Genomic DNA, 12,871 nt, shown 5'->3' with positions numbered 1-12,871 from the left:
ATAGAAAACTGTACAATCACTGCCAATGTTTACTCTGCTATCTAGTGGAAACTGTGAACAATTACAAGTCTGAAAGGCCAATTTAAGGGACAGATAATATTAGATAACATTCTGTAATTATATTTTCATTTAACTCCATCTAAAATAACTGATACAATTTCAAATGAAACCTATTTTCTGATTTAAATGCACAAGTTTCTAATTTCAGCTCTAACAAATAAGTGATTACAGATGCTGCCCAAGAATTTCTTTACAAGTCTAATAGCTCAGAGTTAAGGCATAGTACTCAAATTGACCTGTTGATAGACAAATTTTTTTTGACTAAAATTTCTAGACATATACACAAGTATATGTACACATATACACAAGGATACGTTCAGTAAATATTCAACAATAATGCAGTGAATGTTTTAGAATAAAATCTGCAAACCCCAATTTTGATAGCTATTCTTTCTAATCTAAGCAAGAATGACCCCTAGTCTCCTCTGACTTCTCCACCTTAGTAAGGGTAATTCTACAATTGCAATTTAATTCTGTTCTTTAGGACCACAGCTGAAAACCCGCCCTGGGTCCCCTGGGCCTTAATAATTATACAACCAAGTATCCACTATTACAGTAATACAGAAATCCAAACGGAACATCCGAAGGGGTTGAACAATACCAAGTCTTATGACTGTTTCTTGTAAAGATTGATAGTCTTCCTTTAAATGTGACTCTGGAGTAACAGCAATTATATTACTTTACAACCATCTGACCATTTTGCTTGCCATTTAAGAGTGAAATTAGTTACTCAGCTTCATACTCACATTGGAATCAAACTGTTTGCAGAGTATGCATGTTTAAAACTTAGATCTTTCTGTGAGTATGACTTTTACATTATCTTTGTTGTGTATCGTGTATGTCTCATGTAACTATATGTATTGTAAATAACTGGTAGCTACTATATATGTTCCCTATAGGATCCACATTAAAAAACAAACAAAAAAAAAACAAAAAAAAAACAACTGAATAAAGGACTACAATCCACCTGATGAAGACTCTTTTGAGTTGAAACCGGTTGTGGTTTTGGAGTCTACTATCCATAATAAAGAAACAAGAACAATCTATATATATAAAGGGGTAATGAAATTTCGACCTAGGACAAAACAACAAAACTACACATTCCAGAAACACTAAACTTGGCAGCACAACCCCTCATCCATGCCAAAAGAGTGATGGCATCACGGCGACCCACAAAACAACAAAACTACAGGCCCCCCAACCTCGAAATTTGACAACACAACCCATCATCCACGCCTCTAGGTTGATACAACAAAAAGAAAAGAAAAATAAAGTCCTAATTTGAGAGAGAGGAATAATTGCTTTTATCCAATTGCTACCTGTTAGAAGGCTAAGCTCCTCCAACTAGGTCTCCTAGCAACCCAATAAAAAATAATAAAAAACACTAAAAATTAATACAATAAAATACTATAATAACAGAAAATAACTAAAAATAATACAAGAAAATAATAAAATATAATAAATAAAAATATAACTTACAATAAAATTAATAAAAAATTGCAAATAACGTCAAATAAAAATTACACAACAATTTTTAACCAATACCACCACCACTTTGCCACAGCAACGCGTGGCCGGGCACAGCTAGTTATATATAAGAAGAGGACTCAATTTGTGTATGTGGAACAATTAAAGAACTAAAAAACGTATATTGTTTATGAGAAGAGGAGTAAATTCATCCTTCAAGAGAAAAATATTGTTTTTACCGTGAATGTAACAGTCCTTTGTTTGATTGTTTAGCAACGCCTTTTGTATCTGTTTTCATATTGATGTATTGAATTAAATTTAGGTTTAATGATTTCTGTATTACTGTAATAGTGGATACTTGTCTTTGTAGTTCCAGGGAACCCATTTTCTTTTTGGTACCTTAATAATTATACATCAGTGTGTAATCTTTCTCTTTTTGGGCCAAGGGCATTGAGATGGCAGTTACCCTGCAACTCCAGACTCCTGTAGAGCAAGATACAGAGTTGAGACTGCTATGGTCACCTTAGTGGATGATCTCCATTTTAATACTGACAGGGTGTGTGTGTCCCTATTAGTGCTTGTAGATCTCTCAGTGGCTTTCAATACCATCAACCATAGTAGCCTTCTGGAAGGCTTGAGGTTTGGGAATCAGAAGCACTGTGTTGCAGTAGTCTTGGTTGTATCCCTCAGGCAGGTTCCAGATGGTGTTATGTGACATTCCCCAAGGTGCCATTCTATTCCCAGTGCTTTTTAACATTTAAATGAAACTGGTGGGAGAGATCATTCAGAGACATAGGGTGGGGTGTTATCAATATGCTGGTGGCACCCAAATATATTTTCCATGCCTTCAAAAATAGCCTCAGTGAAGGATAGTATGTCTCCTCCGAATGCCTAAAGGAGATGGTTGGCTGGATGAAGAGAAAAAAAAATCAAAACTGGATGAGACAAGACAGAGATGCTTTCTATCAAGGTTCCTAATCTGTGAATTGATGTGTGTCAACCAGTTTTGGGTGAGGTTACACTTCCCCTAAAAGACTGTGTTCACAGCTTGGGAGTGCTCCCCGATTCATCTCTTCAAAAGTCAGCCCAGGTAGATGCAACAATCAGGAGTGTCTACTATCAGCTTTGGTTGATATGTCAGATGAGCTCCTTCCTAGAATTAGAATATCTAAAGATGGTAGTGCATCTGCTGGTAACCTCAAGGTTGGACTTCTGCAATGTGCTGTACATTGTATTACCTTTGTACCAAGTTTGGAAACTCCAATAAGTTCAATATATAGCAGCCAAATTGATCACAGAAACATCTAGGAGTGAGTACATTATGTCTATACAAAAAGCAGTCAATTGGTTGCCAATTAACTTCTGGGCAAAGTAATAATAATAATTTTATGTATTTGACCAGTCATATGATCATTTCAAAATACAACAGGCAAAAAGGAGGAAAGGATGGTAGATGACTTTCTATTTACAATGTGTTGTCGAAGGCTTTCATGGCCTGGATCACAGGGTTGTTGTATGTCTTTCGGGCTGTGTGGCCATGTTCCAGAAGTATTCTCTCCTGATGTTTTGCCCACATCTATGGCAGCATCCATGCCACACAGCCTCTGAGGATGCCTGCCATAGATGTGGGCAAAACATCAGGAGAGAATACTTCTGGAACATGGCCACACAGCCCGAAAGACATACAACAACCCTTTCTATTTACAGTCAAAATCTTATTTTCCTGATTTTTCTTTCAGAAAATGTGCTCTTTTCTTGGTAGCTTTCAGAATAAAAAGGCTTACTCTGGTTATGGTGGATCTTTCTTGTCCTTGCAAGAAGAATGTCAGAAGATCATTTCTGTTGGGAGACCTAAAATTGGATTGTAATGGATGTAAATATCTGTATCGAAGTTCAGTATATGCTGGATCGTCAATCAAAAAGTGTTCAATATTTTCCACAATTTGTTCTCCCCAAATGCAGAATCTCTCACTTCTTGGGTTGTTGCAGTAGCGACCAGTTTGCATCATAGTATTTGCAACTTCTTCCCCACTAAACTCTGCTGCTTGCATCCTCAACCAGCCGGTCACCACTGCCCGCAGCTGCGCAGCGTCGCCAAAACGCTGCATTGCCAGCCATGCCCCATTGTTGGAAACAAGTGGTTGAGGATGCAAGCAGCAGAGTTTAGTGGGGAAGGAGTTGCAAAGCTCATTCATCACTATGATAAGTGCCTAGATTTGAATTGCGACTATGTTGAGAAGTGGTATTTAGGTGTGGCTTTCAACTGCATATGGTAAATATAATAATTGATTTAAATGAGTCTTACATATGCATAGGTAAATGTTAAGGTTTTCCTCTGACATTAAGCCTAATCGTGTCCGACTCTGGGGATTGGTGCTAATCTCCATTTCTAAACCAAAGAGCCAGCATTGCCCGTAGACATCTCCAGAATCATGTGGCCAGCTTAGCCCGCTTCTAAGAGGGGAAGTGCTCAGGACTGAGTTTCTTCCAATGCTACACTATGTCTTAGGTAAAAACCTCAGTCTTTTGCTTTTTATGAATGCTCCCATGAGAAAATGTATGGGTGAACTACAATTCCCAAAAGTCTTGGGTCAACCCTCCCAAAACTCCCCTAGGATTCACAGCTGGCCATATTGGGTCTGTGTGCCAAGCTTGGTCCAGATCTGTCACTTTTTTCCTTATCCCAGATTATATGGCAGTGGGGACTCAGTTAATCCAGTTTAAATCGGATAATCTGGGATAAGATCCTGGGATATAGGCCAGTGTAGATCCAGCCTGATCTTGCAAACGAGGAGGAGGAGGAGGAGGAGGAGGAGGAAAGGAGGAGGAGAATATATGTCCCCACTGCCTTATAATCTGGGATAAGATGATCTAGGAGTTGGTTTCCTTCCGCACTCAGGAGTGGATGGGGCTTACACATGTCACATACACAGGAATACTACTAAAACATAGATTTAAAATGCAACCTTTCCAGAATGATACTATTTTATATATATTTATATATATGTGTGTGTGTGTGTGTGTGTATACATACATATACATACATATACGTGAGTCCCTTTCCATCTCAAATCTAGAGAGAAAAGTGGGGTGCCAATAATAATAATAATAATAATAATAATAATAATAATAATAATAATAATAATAATAATATCAGGGTAATTTAAAATAATAGGGGGCAAATTGTGGAAAATCCTTAGCAGGGTGATAGTTTGCTTTCCCTGCCCATTGGGTGGAGAGTTCTAGTTTGGGGTTTTGCCAGCACATTGGGATTGATTCCCTCCTTCTTTTCCGCCTTTCCTCACTTAAAGTTTCTGGCAAAGGTAGAATTAAAGCCCTGCAATTATCAGGCTCTCTCCCTTCTGCAAGTCCCTGTTTAAGCACAGGAAGACAAAGTGGTTTGCAAGGAAGATCCTCCCTCCACTTTTGCAAGCTTGAGTTTAAGCACGGGAAGACAAGATCCAGGCTCCCTCCACTTCTGAAGCCAGTTTAAGAGACCCATAGAAAACAACCACTCCAAAACGGGAAGGGGAATTTCTCTCCTGAATAGCAAAGATTGGTTGAATGAAAACACTTTCCCATATATCCAAAGGTTATCCAAAGGTATTTAGAGGCATGGGCACTAACGCTTCAAATTGGAAGGTTAATTCCGAAGTGCCAAACCACCTCGGAAACCCCTTCAGATCTATTTTAAATAACGAATTTATTACTTATTCCAAAGATTCGCCCATGCCTAGTAATTAAGGCAATAAAAGGACTGAAGCAATATAGAGCACCAGGCATAGATGGATTCGTGGCAGAATTCTGTAAGACCTTTATGTATGAGTTGGTACCATATATGACGGAAATGTTTAATGAGGTATACATAAGAGGTTTTGTCCCACAAACATGGAAATTCTCTGAAATTGTTACTATCTTGAAGCCAGATAGACAACTAGAGCTCCCAGAATCATATCGTCCGATCAGCCTAGCAAATCAAAATTATAAGATATTCATGAAAATCATAGCAAATAGAATGGAAGTTATTTTACCAAAAATAGTAGGAAAAGATCAATATGGCTTTTTGAAAGGATGGAGAATTAGTGAGCCAATAAGAAATGTTATCAATGCAATCTGTCATGCGACTAAAACTAAAAGAAAACTGGCATGTGTACAAAGCTTTCAATAAAGTAAACCATAAATATTTATATAGATTATGTAATGCACTAAATTTGGGGAATAATATTTTTGAAATGATTAAAAATATATATAGGAGAAATAAGCCCTGCATTAGAGTGAATGGACAAAGAACTGAGAATATTGATACTGAAAATGGGACCAAAAAATTCTACAATATAATGCATCCCTAAATGGCTTTTATTCATACTTTCACTATAAATTGATGTTGATTTGATGGCAATTAATAATGACCTACAGTACACCACTATTCATTCACAATTACTTGCCACTTATTTTAGAATAAGCTTTCTTGAAATCTGGTTCATCTTCAGTGGCTACATGCAATGACAGTATAAAGCTTCTTATCTATATCTATATCTATATCTATATACAGTAGAGTCTCACTTATCCAAGCTAAATGGGCAGGCAGAACCTTGGATAAGCGAATATCTTGAATAATAAGGAGGGATTAAGGAAAAGCCTATTAAACATCAAATTAGGTTATGATTTTACAAATTAAGCACCAAAACATCATGTTATACAACAAATTGGACAGAAAAAGTAGTTCAATACGCAGTAATGTTATGTTGTAATTACTGTATTTACAAATTTAGCACCAAAATATCATGATATATTGAAAACATTGACTACAAAAATGCATTGGATAATCCAGAACCTTAGATAAGCGAGTCTTGGATAAGTGGGACTCTACTGTATATAATAAAAGTCAGTGTTTGTATGCAGGTATGTATGCATGTATGTATGTATGTATGTATGTATGTGGGTATCTGGGTATGTGGCAGCTTTCAGACCACTGTGACCTCCACGAACAACGGATCAGGACCAAACTTGATACACTTAATCCCCATGATGCACTTTATGCCATGGTGCTGTTTGGAGAATGATTGACCATGGGTGATGGGATTTGTAGTACTTTGAATCGCTATGGCTCCCACAGGCCAATGCGCCGCCCACCAGTGACGGAACTGGACCAAACTTGGCACACAGAACCCCCATGAATCCCTTTCAATCCTGGGGCAGATTGGGGGAGGATGGACCAAGTAGCTTCAAGCACTTCTTGCTCTGGGAGTTGTAGTTCACTCTTATACAGACAGCACTGAACCCAGCCGACGTCGGATCTGGACCAAACTTGGCACACTGCCTCATCATGCCCAACTGTGCATACAGACAGGGTTTCGCAGTGATTGACCTTAGGCTGTGGGAGTTGTAGTTCACCCTTATATAGACAGCACTGAACCCAGCCAACTTTGGATCTGGACCACACTTGGCACACATGTTTCTCAAATGACCCGGGCACCACCCGCTAGTTTCATTATAAATCACACATCTATCTATACACATAATAAAAATGAAAATCCGTATGTGTGTATGTGGCACAGGTGTCCACTCACACAGACAGCCTCCGGCCTCCACAAACAGGCTATAGTTCCCACTGCTAAGGAGCCACCAAGTCAATCCATCATTGCAGGTTGCAGGTTACAGTGAGCACAATGAACATGTAGCCCAAACCCTGCCAATGCCCTTCCCAAACACTACAGCCCACCATCCAAGGAATGCTTTCGTTTGGGGACCATTTAATCTTAGATTTTGCATTTTCCTCCACCACAGGCAGGCATCCCAGGGTTCTCCATTGGTGTTGAATTTGCATTACCCCGCCTACTGGCCTTCCCTTTCAAATCTGTCTGCAGAACAAACACAGCACAACTACACTTCCTGGAGGAGTTTGAGGGATTGACTCCACATGGTGGAAGTTGTAGTTCACCCTGCATCAAGTCAGAGCACTGTGACTCCTACTGGGGAATGTAGAGTTGTTGTAGTTCACCTACACCAAGAACACTGTGAACCCAAACAATGATGGGTCTGGACTGAACTTGCACTGCATACCCAATATGCCCAGATTTGCATACTGGTGGGTTTGAGGGGAATTGGCCTGGACATTTGGGAGTAGTCGGTATTGGGATTTATAGTTTACCTGCAATGAATGAGCACTTCGAACCCCAGCAATGATGGACCACAACCAAAGTTTGCACACAGAGCCCCCATAACCAACAGATCATATTGGACGAGTTTGGGGAAAGGGGAGTTATAGTTCACCTGCATCCAGAAAAACAGTGACCCCTCACTGACAATAGTACAGGACTAAACTTCGCACAGAGAAGCCTCATGACCAACTGAACATACTGCAAGGGTTTATGGGAATGGGCCTTGATTTTGGGAGTTGTAGTTCACCTACATCCAAAGAGCATTGATCCCAGCCAATGACGGATCTGGACCAAACCTGGCACACAGACTCAATATAGCCTGCTGTGGATACTGACAGATGTTTAGGGACAATTGCACCAGAAATCTGGGAGTTGTAGTAGTTCACCCCCATCCAGAGAGCACTGCAGCCAGGCGATGACCAACCAACAACAGATCTGGACCAAAATGGCCAATTTTGAATACTGGCAGGGTTTGGGGAGGATTGATCCACGATTCTGTGAATTGTAGTTCACCCACTCCGAACTGAGAATACCTAACATTCAAATACAAATAATGCCTTTTTTCAAATAACCCGGGCATTCACTGGACCAAATTTGGCACAAATATCTGATATGCCAAAATTTGAATACTCATGGGGTTGGGGGGGATTGATTTTGTCATTTGGAAGAATGTAGGATTTATAGTTCACCTACAATCAAGGAGCATTCTGAATTCACCAACAATGGAATTGAACCAAACTTGGCACAAAAAACTCCCATGACCAACAGAAAATACTGGAAGGGTTTGATGGGCATTGACCTTGAATTTTGGAGTTCACCTAGATCCAGCCTTCTCTGCCAAAGGGATTCCTAAGACTGTCAGAAATATGTGTTTTCTGATGTTACCCCCCCCCCCCCCTTGTAACTTGATCCCCAGGATGAGAAACAATGTGATAGAGGCTCTATAGGAGCACACTGGGCTTTTTAATGTCAAGATGCAGTGATAACAATTCATGGGATATAATAAAAACAACATAGAACTATTAAACAGGGAAGAGGCAAAGTATCGATTGATGGTGATCATCTAACCAACTCAGTATGCAACCTCAGCATTCATGCAACCTTGTGTTACACATTAGTAGGTGTTGTAACTGATATGGTGGCCTGAAAAAAATATTTTTATTTCAACAGATGTTCTTTCTTGTGAAAAGATATCTGGGTTAGTCAGAAATACTGAAGCACGGCCAATACTATAATTGTATTTAAGAATGCTTTTGTTTCCAGTTCATGATTAGGTGTGCATTAGTTGTTACAATTGTCATATATATATATATATATATGAAACACACACATGCCCATATATATCAACAGATCCATCTCATCAAGTTCAAAGTAGCCTGGTCGTGACCTGGTGGTATGAGTCAGAGATTCCCATGGCTCTCTGAAAAACAGCCTTTGCCTTCCCCCCTCTCCTTCACAGCCATCACTTCTCTATAATATGAACATCACAGAATCCAAACAAATTAAGGTAAAAAGGTAAAGGTTTCCCCTGACGTGTCCGACTCTGGGGGTTGGTGCTCATCTCCACTTCTAAACTGAAGAGCCAGCGTTGTCTGTAGACACCTCCAAGGTCTTGTGGCCGGCATGACTGCATGGAACGACGTTACCTTCCCACCGGAGCGGTACCTATTGATCTACTCACATTTGCATGTTTTCAAACTGCTAGGTTGGCAAAAGCTGGAGCTAACAGCAGGTGCTCGCTCCGCTCCCGGGGTTTGAACCTGGGACATTTCGGTCTGCAAGTTCAGCAGCTCAGCGCTTTAACACAGTGAGCTACTGGAGGCTCCAAGCAAATTAAACACAGAAGGAAACTATGGGCCTTTCCACACAGCCATATAGCCCAGAATTTCAAGGCAGAAAATCCCACAATACTTGCTTTGAACTGGGTTATCTGAATCCAGACTGCCATATATTCCAGTTCAAATCAGATAATTCAGCTGTGTGGAAAGCCCAAGAATGTGTCCAGTCAAATGAAATGATCTTGAAATTTACCACCCTCGGCTTATACTTGAGTCAATCATTTCCCAGTTTTTTTGTGGTAAAATTAGATGCCTCGGCTTATATTCACGTCAGCTTATATTCGAGTATATACGGTATATCCCAGCAGAGTTAATGCTTCCCATCTGACTACCTTCCTGTAAAACAGTGTTTCCCAACTTGTGGGTCCCCAGATGTTTTGGTCTTCGACTCCCAGAAATCCTAACAGCTGGTAAACTATCTGGGATTTCTGGGAGTTGTAGGTCAAAACACTTGGGGACCCACAGGTCGGGAACCACTGCTGTAAAAAAAAACTTCATTAAGTAGGGATTTGAGCTCGGCAATCTAGCTACTACAATAAAAGGCATATTTGGTGCTTTCTTTTCTATGTAAAAAGTGAGATTCACTTACCAAGTGCATGAGGCAGACAAAACAAGTACAGTAGAGTCTCACTTATCCAAGCTTCTGGATTATCCAAGCCATTTTTGCAGTCAATGTTTTCAATATATCATGATATTTTGGTGCTAAATTCGTAAATACAGTAATTACTACATAACATTACTGCGTATTGAACTACTTTTTCTGTCAAATTTGATGTATAACATGATGTTTTGGTGCTTAATTTGTAAAATCATAACCTAATTTGATGTTTAATAGGCTTTTCCTTAATCCTTCCTTATTATCCAAGATATTCACTTATCCAAGCTTCTGCCAGCCTGTTTAGCTTGGATAAGTGAGACTCTACTGTAGTAGCAGTACAGTAGAGTCTCACTTATCCAAGCCTCACTTATCCAAGCTTCTGGATAATCCAAGCCATTTTTGTAGTCAATGTTTTCAATATACAGTAGAGTCTCACTTATCCGACATAAACAGGCTGGCAGAACATTGGATAAGCGAATATGTTGGATAATAAGGAGAGATTAAGGAGAAGTTATTAAATATCAAATTAGGTTATGATTTTACAAATTAAGCACCAAGACATCATGTTATACAACAAATTTGACAGAAAAAGTAGTTCAATATGAAGTAATGCTACAGTAGAGTCTCACTTATCCAACACTCACTTATCCAACGTTCTGGATTATCCAACGCATTTTTGTAGTCAATGTCTTCAATATATCATGATATTTTGGTGCTAAATTCGTAAATACAGTAATTACTACATAGCATTAATGTGTAATGAACTACTTTTTCTGTCAAATTTGTTGCATAACATGATGTTTTGGTGCTTAATTTGTAAAATCATAACCTATTTTGATGTTTAATAGGCTTTTTCTTAATCTCTCCTTATTATCCAACATATTCACTTATCCAACATTCTGCTGGCCCGTTTATGTTGGATAAGTGAGACTCTACTGTATGTAGTAATTTCTGTATTTACAAATTTAGCACCAAAATATCATGATATATTGAAAACATTGACCACAAAAATGTGTTGGATAATCCAGAATGTTGGATAAGCGAATGTTGGATAAGTGAGACTCTACTGTATCGTGATATTTTGGTGCTAAATTCGTAAATACAGTAATTACAACATAACATTACTGCGTATTGAACTACGTTTTCTGTCAAATTTGTTGTATAACATGGTTTTGGTGCTTAATTTGTAAAATCATAACCTAATTTGATGTTTAATAGGCTTTTCCTTAATCCTTCCTTATTATCCAAGATATTCGCTTATCCAAGCTTCTGCTAGCCCGTTTAGCTTGGATAAGTGAGACTCTACTGTAGTAGCAGTACTAGTAAACCAAACACACAGTGAGACAGGCTTGGTAGCAAAGCATTTATCTAACAAGGATCGAACTCGACCTTAGCTTTGTAGACATAAACATATTTTACTAGGCATCATAAAATGGTGGGTTATTTTCTTCCTTGCCTCGAAATTGCCTGTCAGAGCTCATTCCATTCTTGACTAAATCTGACACAGCTCACCTGGAATTCCTCTACAAGGCCTCACACGCCTCTCTTTCTCTTTCTCTCTCCATTTCACCCTGGAATATAGAGACAGCACAAAGTTTGCTCTTTCGTACAGCAGCGGAGAAACACGATCCGGTTCTCTTACCTGACAGATGTCACATGCTTGATCTTGGGTCAATCTTTTCTGTAAATCTGGGTCTGGTAATATCTGCTGCTGCAATCAAGCCGAGGTTTTCCTGCCTTCCCTGAGGGGATTTCATCTGTTTAACTTTTTCAGGTGAGTACAGAGGAACACACCTACAAAGTGGGAGAGACAGGAAGCCAAGAAAGTTACATGCTGATTGGTTGCCTTCCCAGCCGTGTCTCTTAAGGAAATCAACTCCTACATCAGGTGGGAAGAGGAGAGAAGCTGAGTACAAGGAAAAGCAAAGGAAGAAGAAACATGCAAACTAGGGAGAAACAAAGGTACATTAGTTGATTGGTTTATGGAGCTCAGTAGTAAGTAACTCATCCTCTGAGTACCAATACTATGGAATTCTAAAACTATTATGTACAGTAGAGTCTCATTTATCCAACATGAACGGGCCGGCAGAATGTTGGATAAGTGAATATGTTGGATAATAAGGAGGGATTAAGGAAAAGCCTATTAAACATCAAATTAGGTTATGATTTTACAAATTAAGCACTAACACATCATGTTATACAACACATTTGACAGAAAAAGTAGTTCAATACGCAGTAATGCTATGCAGTAATTACTGTATTTACAAATTTAGCACCAAAATATCACGATGTTTTGAAATAATTGACTACAAAATGCGTTGGATAATCCAGAACGTTGGATAAGTGAGACTCTACTGTATTAGCTTTCTGCTGTCTATCTATATGTAAATGCATTTTAATTACTTTATAAACAACAACAACATGTTTTATTGATTAGTCCATTGGCGGTATCAAAACATTTAACACATAGACATACAACATACAACCAGCAATTAAAATAAACAGTTGTTCAGAAGTACAGTAGAGTCTCACTTATCCAACGTTCTGGATTATCCAAAGCATTTTCGTAGTCAATGTTTTCAATGCATTGTGATATTTTGGTGCTAAATTCGTAAATACAGTAATTACTACATAACATTAATGTGTAATTTCTTGTACAAATGGTTGTCCTTGATCGGTTGCATCCGCATGGGTAATTTCTCAATATAGCCTCAGGGTTCAACTCACTTTTGGGTTCTCCCCCATGT

General features: G+C 38.9%; 1 protein-coding gene across 2 annotated transcripts in view; it reads right to left on the bottom strand.

The window, feature by feature from the left end:
• The window catches only part of LOC100561372 (uncharacterized), an 80,084-nt gene extending 68,163 nt beyond the window's left edge, over positions 1-11,921 (bottom strand). For both annotated transcript variants that reach the window (XM_008111347.3, XM_008111349.3), the window contains exon 1: positions 11,767-11,921. The gene's annotated coding sequence lies outside the window, so the exon portion shown is untranslated. The remainder of the gene's footprint in view (positions 1-11,766) is intronic.
• Positions 11,922-12,871: the final 950 nt, after the last annotated feature.

Source organism: Anolis carolinensis, chromosome 5 (assembly GCF_035594765.1).
Source record: "Anolis carolinensis isolate JA03-04 chromosome 5, rAnoCar3.1.pri, whole genome shotgun sequence".
Lineage (NCBI taxonomy): Eukaryota > Metazoa > Chordata > Lepidosauria > Squamata > Dactyloidae > Anolis > Anolis carolinensis.
Note: the sequence above shows the minus strand (reverse complement) of the source record. Positions and strands in the feature narration are given on the sequence as shown.